Source organism: Cebus imitator, unplaced genomic scaffold, assembly GCF_001604975.1.
Source record: "Cebus imitator isolate Cc_AM_T3 unplaced genomic scaffold, Cebus_imitator-1.0 Scaffold602, whole genome shotgun sequence".
NCBI classification, from domain to species: Eukaryota; Metazoa; Chordata; class Mammalia; order Primates; family Cebidae; genus Cebus; species Cebus imitator.
Genome location: NW_016107917.1, coordinates 666,607 through 675,348, shown reverse-complemented (window position 1 = coordinate 675,348; position 8,742 = coordinate 666,607). Strand labels below are relative to the sequence as shown.

At 39.7% G+C, this 8,742-nt stretch overlaps 1 pseudogene; it reads right to left on the bottom strand.

Annotated features, from left to right (window-relative positions):
- Positions 1-3,601: 3,601 nt before the first annotated feature.
- The window catches only part of LOC108294792, a 16,460-nt pseudogene continuing 11,319 nt past the window's right edge, over positions 3,602-8,742 (bottom strand).

Genomic DNA, 8,742 nt, shown 5'->3' with positions numbered 1-8,742 from the left:
AAAAAAAAAAAAAAAAAAGAAGAAGTTATGGACAGAGAATGAGCTATTAGAATTTTAAATTTTCAGATATAGAGTAACTCTGGAAAATAACAAAATCCAGAATGAGGCTAAGAAATTTTCTTGCAGGAGTGAAGAAGAGCACTAGAAATGGTCAAGGAGCTGTGAAGGTAGAGTGATGCTCAGCCAGTTCATCAACAGGAGCACTGTGACCAGCTGGGAGGTAGAGAGCAGATGCTCAAGCCTCCACAGAATATCAGGAAATATCCAAGAAGGCAATAAATGACTACAACGAGAAGGAATAAAAGGTAATATTTCAAAAGACAGCCTTAAAAGAGAGGCTTATAATCTGAAGCTTGAAAGGAAAGGTCTAGAAGCAGTAATGAAGAATATGAATGATGAGGACTTCTGGGAAACAAAAATTACAATGATTAATAACTCTCCAGTATCAGTGAGGTATAAGAAAATGGGCACTCATGTATGCTTGGTAAGAGGGTACATTAGAAAAAAACTTTCTGGATAAAAATTTGGCAGTATTTGTCAATGTTTTTAAAGTTCACGTCATTTGATTCAGCAGTTCCAAATCCACAAATCTATCCTACAAATATATTCACTTGTACCCAAACATACATGTATTAGCTTTTCACTGTGGCATTGTTTGTAAAACTGGAAACAACCTAAATGTTCGTCAGTAAGGAGATTTGTTCAATAAATTATGTGAGGCTCTCACTCAAAAACCATAGTACTAAAGAGGGCATACCCTGAGAGAGAAGCCAGGTTTCAATTAAAGCAAGCAAGTGGAGAGAGAATTCGGTGAGGAAATTGAGGGTACAGTAGAGTCTATCTATAACGGAATCAGTTTTCCAGAAAACATAGTATAAGTAATTGGCAAGAGAGACAATAGTGGGTGGATGATTGAAGGTAAAGGAAAGTGTAGAAGAACAGAAGGAAGCCCAAAGGGGTTCAAGACAGAATGAACAGTAAGGCAGATGATCAAAAAAAAGCCCTGCAGTATTAATTGGTTTTCAGGTTAACTGGACTCTGCAGCCTAAAATGCCCTTCCCTGCCCTTGAAAACCCAGGAAACTCCTACTCATTCTTTAAATCTCAGATCAAAAACTATCTTTTCTATGAAGCCTTCCCTGATCACCTGTGGTCGAATTATGAACAAGTCCCATAGCAATCCTATTACAGGATTTATTACTTCTGATTAGGAGTATTTAATGTGAGGCTTATGGATAGGCATCAGGGAACATGTCCAGGTTTAAAATTTATACAAAATTCTGTGTATATTTGTGCATTTTCTTAGGGGGGAAAGTCCAAAGACTTTTTTTTTTTTTTTTTTGCAATTTCATGCTGGTAATTTTTTTTTTTCAAAATGTAATCCACTAATATTTTAAGAAAAATATTTAAACCAAAAGTTGCATATTAATATTATACACAAACTGAAACACAAGTGACTTTTAGCACAGTGTATACATGCTTACATAAACTCAAATAGTTACACATTTAAAATTATTTCCACTTAACATATGAAAGTTCTGAAATACATAAAAGCATTAATACTTTCTATAAATCTACAGTTAGAACATCAATTTGCTACAAGCATATAAAAACATCAAGTGTTTCTTAAAGTTTCCAGTTTCCTCCCTAAAACACAATCTTGGTCATAACAACCTAATTGCATATAAAATTGTAAAAGTAAGTTTGGACTGAGTGTAGTGGCTCACACCTGTAATCCCACACTTTGGGAAGCCAAAGCGGGTGGATCATCTAAGGTCAGGAGTTCGAGACCAGCCTAGCCAACATGGTGAAACCCTGTCTCTACTTAAAAATACAAAAATTAGCCAGGCATGGTGGCGCCTGTCTATAATCCCAGCTACTCCAGAGGCTGAGGCAGGAGAATCACTTAAAACCAGAAGGCAGAGGTTGCAGTGAGCCAAGATCACATCACTGCACTCCCAGCCTGGGAGACAGAGCAAGACTCCATCTCAAGGAAAAAATTAAAAATATAGGTTTGAGTGAAGTTCTCACTTTGATATGTGTTCTTCATAGAAACAACAGAAATTATAAGTGACTTCAATCCCCATCTTGCTTTAAAATGGACAAGTCTTTGGTTAAAGTTCTGTATTTGTGGCATTTATTTTCAATTCAGATGGTCACAAGACTTGATTTAATCTTCTTCTGATGTGTGGAAGTTTACAGATATTCATTTACTATAATGTCATTGATAGTGACATAGTGCTTACCCATAAACAGAGAAATCAATAGATTTATTACTTCTGTCAGTTTTCTATTATAATTTAAACTGTACAATAATTTTCAGTAACTATAGATACTGCTCCACACTATATGTGACTATGATTGATAAGATGTAGAGCATTAAACTTAGAGTTAGCTTATTCCGATAAGTGAATATGAGACTGTACAGTAACTCTACATTAGCTATAGTAGGTTGTTAGATAATGCTTATTTTTAAAAACCCCAAACCATTCCATTTACAAGAGAAATTATTGCAAATGTATAAAACAGTAGATATACAAGGAGAACACCAAACATACTTTATTAGCACAAAAAAGCAGCCATAACAAGGCACAGCAAGTAGAAACATACATCAGCAAAGAGTTAGTGTGGCATACAAATGTAGCTTTTCTTTTTTGTAGCCTTGGCAATTGCCATAGAGATGTAAAATAACATTCTGTAGCAGCAGGTCAGGAAATTATGGATCATTCACCAGTGGTACAGAGCACATTGACAAAAAGACACAAGAATAGATTCAGCTACTTTAGTGCAAAATGTCTGGGACAGAACTGTACATTCAGTTCAGTTACTAAGAAGCAAACACTAGCACTTGGTATAACTTCCAAAAGAGCTCACTCAAGTAGTATTACATTCATGATAGTATTCAAGTAGTATTACACTCAACTAGTATTGTAAGTGACAAAGAGGTGTTAAGTGGTTATTTACAGATATAATGGTTGTACAGTACCTTTCAAATCTGCAATTTATGTTTCAGATTTTCCATTGAGAGTAAATTACACTGAAATTCTGTAAATTATACTTAAGCAATTTAGCTATGAATGTTTACAAAAAAGAAATACTGCCATCCAAATTAGTAATTACAGCTCAACAATAATCTAACATCAGCAACCATTGTAGTTACTATTATCTGATTTGTTTGGGCATCTTCTAGTCTCATTTTCTTCATGATTCACAAAATCATTATAGGCACAGGAAAAGATCCAACTTTTATGAAAGAACAATTAGACTGCCCATCATCAACTTTTTTTTTTTTTTGAGACAGTTTCCCTCTTGTTGCCCAGGCTGGAGTGCAGTGGGGTGATCTCAGCTCACTCCAACCTCTGCCTCCCAGGTTTAAGCAATTCTTCTGCCTCAGCCACCCGAGTAGCCGGGATTACAGGTGCCCGCAACCACACCCAGCTAACTTTTTGTAATTTTAATAAAGATGGGGTTTTATCATGTTGGCCAGGCTGGTCTCAAACTCCTGACCTCAGGTGATCCACCAGCCTTGGCCTCCCAAAGTGCTGGAATTATAGGCATGAGCCACCGTGCATGACCTGAACACCTGTAGTTCTACCCTCTGTTGTTCCACTAGGCACCACATTTATCTGGATAACAGAAGGTTGCATCCTGATACTAACAATAAGCTTACATACTACATGAAAAAACCTAGCACCAATATGTGTGCTTGCTATAGGTGTACATCTGATGCACATGAAAGCAGACCAGGTTCACACCCTTTGGGGACAGGAGAGTTCACTTTGCCTTAACTGGTTCTCGTTTGAACCAGCAAACCCTAAATTTTTGTTTATAATGATACTCTTTTTAAAAATCCTGTAACATTGATGGTAAAGGGAGCCCATTAATTCCATCATATGTAGTGCACCTGCAGATTATTGTATGACTGACATGCTACAGACTAAAGGGGAAAGTCCTATTTAGTGATACAGTAAGCAATGGTTCAAAAAACATGCAATAACTGGGATCTTTATACTGTTCTTAAAGTCCTGTTACAGTGGAGGAGTGAAATATGCAGAGGTCATGGGCATCAAAACCAAAGTTGTGATTCCACTGCTCAATTCAGGCCTGCAGGGATCTGTTGTAGCCCCAGAAGTTCAAAGAGAAAGGCAGTCCCCTTGCACAGCATCCCTGCGCAAGAATGTGTCTCCACGTTTCACCTCAAGAAGGGCTTCTGTTGCATAATGGTCCATCACTCCCCAATAACAAGGATTCCCTGTAGTCTGAAGCAGTGTATGTAATCAGCCTGTGTGTGTACTTCCTAAGCTCCCTGTCTGCTAACATGGACATGTACCTTATGCTGCTTCTGCCTCCATGATGGCAAACACACAGTGGCTGTATCCTCTTCGAGGTCACAATTAGCATGTGGAACTGCAGAACTGTCCTCACTTATTTCAGTCATTGTAGGAGCTAACTTTGGTCCCAGTTAATATAATGGATTAACTTGTGCAGTCGCTTCAAACATATGTATTTGTGCATCAGGAGAGGGATCAACCCCTTCTTTTTTTCTTGAGAGGGAGTCTTGTTCTGTCACCCAGGCTGGAGTGCAGTGGCGCGATCTTGGCTCACTGCAACCTCTGCCTCCCGGGTTCAAGCGATTCTCCCAGCTCAGTCTCCCAAGTAACTGGGATTACAGGCACGCACCACCACACCCAGCTAATTTTTATATTTTAGTAGAGATGGAGTTTCACCATGTTGGCCAGGCTGGTCTCAAACTCCTGACCTCAAGTGATCCACCCGCCTCAGCCTCCCAAAGTGCTGGGATTACAGGCGTGAGCCACTGCTCCCAGCCTCAATCCCATCTTCAATACTAAGCCATCTTCTCTCTCTAAGCCTATCTTCTTCATCTTCTGTAGAAATCAAATATGGGGCTGGGAGGCTGAGACAAGAGAATCGCTTGAACCTGGGAGGCGGAGGTTGCAGTGAGCTGAGGTTGCAGTGAGCCAAGATTGCGCCACTGCCCTCCAGCCTGGGTGACGGAGCAAGATTTCATATAAAAAAAAAAAAAAAAAAAAAAAAAAAAAAAAAACCCACAAAGATGGACCATATACATCAAAAAATGTTGAATGTGAGCTCATAGGAGCTGTATGCTGTTTAATTAAATGCCATTTTGGGGCTAAATCTGAGCCAACAGGAAAAGGGCATTTCTCCAGCATTAATTCAGAAAGATAGATTTTTCTTTTTTTGCGAAAGAGAGGCTTTGACTACTTGTTTTAAGTTATCATGGGAAAACACAAGCCCACAGTATCCTGCAACTTCTGTCTCAGAGAGCGACTTCCCTACGGTTCTTCTGGAAACACTGTCCATGTTCTGTATAGAACTTAGTGCCTCTCTCTCCTTTGAGGTCCACTTTGAGTTCTACCAAACTTTTTATCAGTAACCAATGAATTCTGGGTCATTGTAACAGGAATGTTTATCTTCTTGCCCCATGGAGCATGTCAAAAGTAGGAATCTCTTCATCCAAGTCTAGTTCCTGGGGTAACACAAGAATCATTATGCTGTTCAATGCTTATTTCAACAATTTGAGGAATTTTAGTGGCACAATGTAGGTTTCTCCTTGAAGAATTCTTTGAACGGCTTAATCCCAGGTGTAAGGTAACATTTTCTCTTAAGGGACTACTTTGTTGCTGAGCAGCTGAGTCTCCTATATTGATTTTTTTTTTTCTTTTTGACAAATATCTGTCGGAGTTCATATCCACATTTTCACCACGGCTTCCTTCCTCATGACTGAAGACATTCTGTTACCTGTATTTGAAGTTCTTCCACATTTTTCCCACTTTATCCACTGATTATAAAAATCATTCAGGGCGTGTGGGACAGCCTCATCCAAGGCCCCTGCCACCAGGCGGGGCAGGCAGAGGGCGCAGTCACCGACAGGGTAAGTCCACCTGCCTTCTGGTGCGACCTGTCCCCTCCGACTGCCCAGCAAGTGCAGCCTGGCTTCCTCCTGACAGAGCTCAGGGACCCCAGCTCGGCTGCTTGCTTCTGCCAGGCCCGCACCAATTCCCCGGCCACCTCCTCCTCTCCCACTCCCGTTTCCCCTCCACCCCCCGCCCCCCCGCAGCCCCTCACTCCCAAGTCCGCAAGTTCTTTTGTTGTTGTTGCTGTTGTTTGAGACAGGGTTGCTGTGTTGCCTAGGCTGGAGTGCACTGCAGCCTCGACCTCCTGGGCTCACGCGATCCTCCCACCTCAGCCACTTGAGTAGCAGGGATCACAAGCACACGCCACCATGCCCAGCTAATCTTTTAATTTTTTGTAGAGATGACTCTATGTTGCCCAGGCTGAAGTCCACCATTTTTAATGAAATGCTGGAACACTTATTGTGGTGTAATTTGCTCATCAAACATTTACTGAGCACTTACTATATGCCAGGCACTGCAAATATAGAGATGAAACAAAAGCTCCCTACAATCAAAAAGCTTACAGGCCGGGTGTGGTGGCTCAGGCCAACAATCCCAGCACTTTGGAAAGCTGAGGCAAGAGAATCACTTGAAACCAGGAGTTCAAGACCAGCCTGGGCAGCATAATGAGACCTCGTCTCTCCAAAAAAAAAAAAAATTTTTTTTTAATAGCTACAGTGAGGTTAAGGCTACAGTAAGCTGTGGTCCACCACTGCAATCTCGCCTGAGTGACAGCAATACCCTTTCTCAAAAAAGCCAAAAGTTTACAGATGAGAAAGAAAGAGAAGTAAACACAGGATTATGAAATAATATAAAACATAAAAGAAGCCTAAATAAAAGGAGAGACATATCATTAATGAAGACCTTAATAAATAGAGGAATATATTACATTCCTGGTTGGGAAAATTTAATAATGTAAAGATATCCACTCTCCCCAAATTAAGCTAAAAATTCAACATAATCTCAACTAAAATCTCAACGATTTTTTTCTGGAGAATGTATTGGCTGATTCTAAAAATTCTTGTAGAAGGAAAAGTGAACTAGTTAGGCAAGACATGTCTGAAAACAACAGCGAAGACTTTCTCTTATCAGGTATCGAAATTATGATAAAGCTATAGTAGTAATATCAAAAGTGTGATTTTGGCATAAGAACAAACATCAGTAAAACAAAATGGATGGTCCAGAAACAGATTCATGTGTATAAGGGAACTGGGTATATAATAAAGGTGGCATTTCAAATGGTTGGAGAAAGTAAATAGTATAGCAATGATTACCTATTTATTAGGTTGGTGCAAAATAAATTTGCCATTTTTAACAGCAAAAACTGCAATAACTTTTGCAACAACCTAATATTTGAAAAAGCATTAAGTTATAGCAATGTTTCATACCATTCACAAAAGTAACTTCTAAACAGTTTAAAGAATTAAAATCAGCCAGGTGTGGTGGTTCATACTTGTAATCCTAGGACTTTGGGAGGCTGAGGTGGGAGGATCACTTGAACCCAGGAGTTAGAGACCAGTCTGGATAACATGACGAAACCCTGCCTCTTCAAAAAATATAAAAAAATTAGCCAGGCCTGGTGGTGCATGCCTGTAATCCCAGCTACTCAAGAGGCTGAGGCAGGAGAATTGCTTGAACCCAGGAAGTGGAGGTTGCAGCGAGCCAAGATTGTGCCACTGCACTCCAGCCTGGGTGACAGAATGAGACTTCATCTCAAAAAACAATAAATAAATAAAATAATAATAGTAATAAATAGGCCGGGCACAGTGGCTCATGCCTGTAATCCCAGCACTCTGGGAGGCTGAGGCAGGCAGATCACCTGAAGTCAGGAGTTTGAGACCAGCCTGGCCAACATGGTGAAACTTCGTCTCTACTAAAAATACAAAAATTAGCTGGGCATGGTAGTGCACGTCAGTAATCCCAGCTATTCAGGACGCTGAGGCAGGAGAATAACTTGAACCTGGGAGGCGGAGGTTGCAGTGAGCTGAGATCATCCCACTACACTCCAGCATGGGTGACAGAGCAAGACTCCGTCTCAAAAAAATAATAATAATAAAAATAAATAAATAAAAGAAGCCAGTCTCAAAAGGTTATATACTGTATGATTTCATATGCATAACAGGTTTGAAAAGGCAAAACTATAGTGACAGAAAACAGGCAGTGATTACTGGGAAGTAGCAAGAAAAAGTAGACTATAAGAGAGAACTGGGAATTTTTTGAGGTGTTGAAACTATTCTATATCTTTGTTGTGTTAGTTGCTACATGGCTGTATGTGTTTGTCAGCACCTGCAGAAATGTATACTCAAGATGAATTTTACTATATGTAAATTTAACTTAATTAAGAAATGAAAAAGTGTATAATCCCAGCACACATCCATCCATCCATGCATGTATGAATATACACACATATTAGAAATGTATGAGAACAAAGGAACACACGAGGACATTTTCAGAGGTGATGAACATGTTCATTATCTTGATTGTGGTAATAATTTCACGGGTGTGTACATATGTCCAAATTCATCAAATTATATACTTTGAGGATGTGCAGTTTAGTGTACATCAATTATACCTCAATAAAGCTGTAAGGAAAAGGGGGAAAAAAACACATGAGAAGAAAATATAAGTGAATATGTTTAAAACCTTAGAGCAAGAACAGCCATCTTAAGACTCAAAAAACAAAAGCTGGGCCAAGTGCAGTGGTTCATGCCTGTAATCCCAGCACTTTGGGGACCTAGGTGGGTGGATCACTTGAAGTCAGGAGTTAGAGACCAGTCTGGGCAACATAGTGAGACCCCATCTCTACA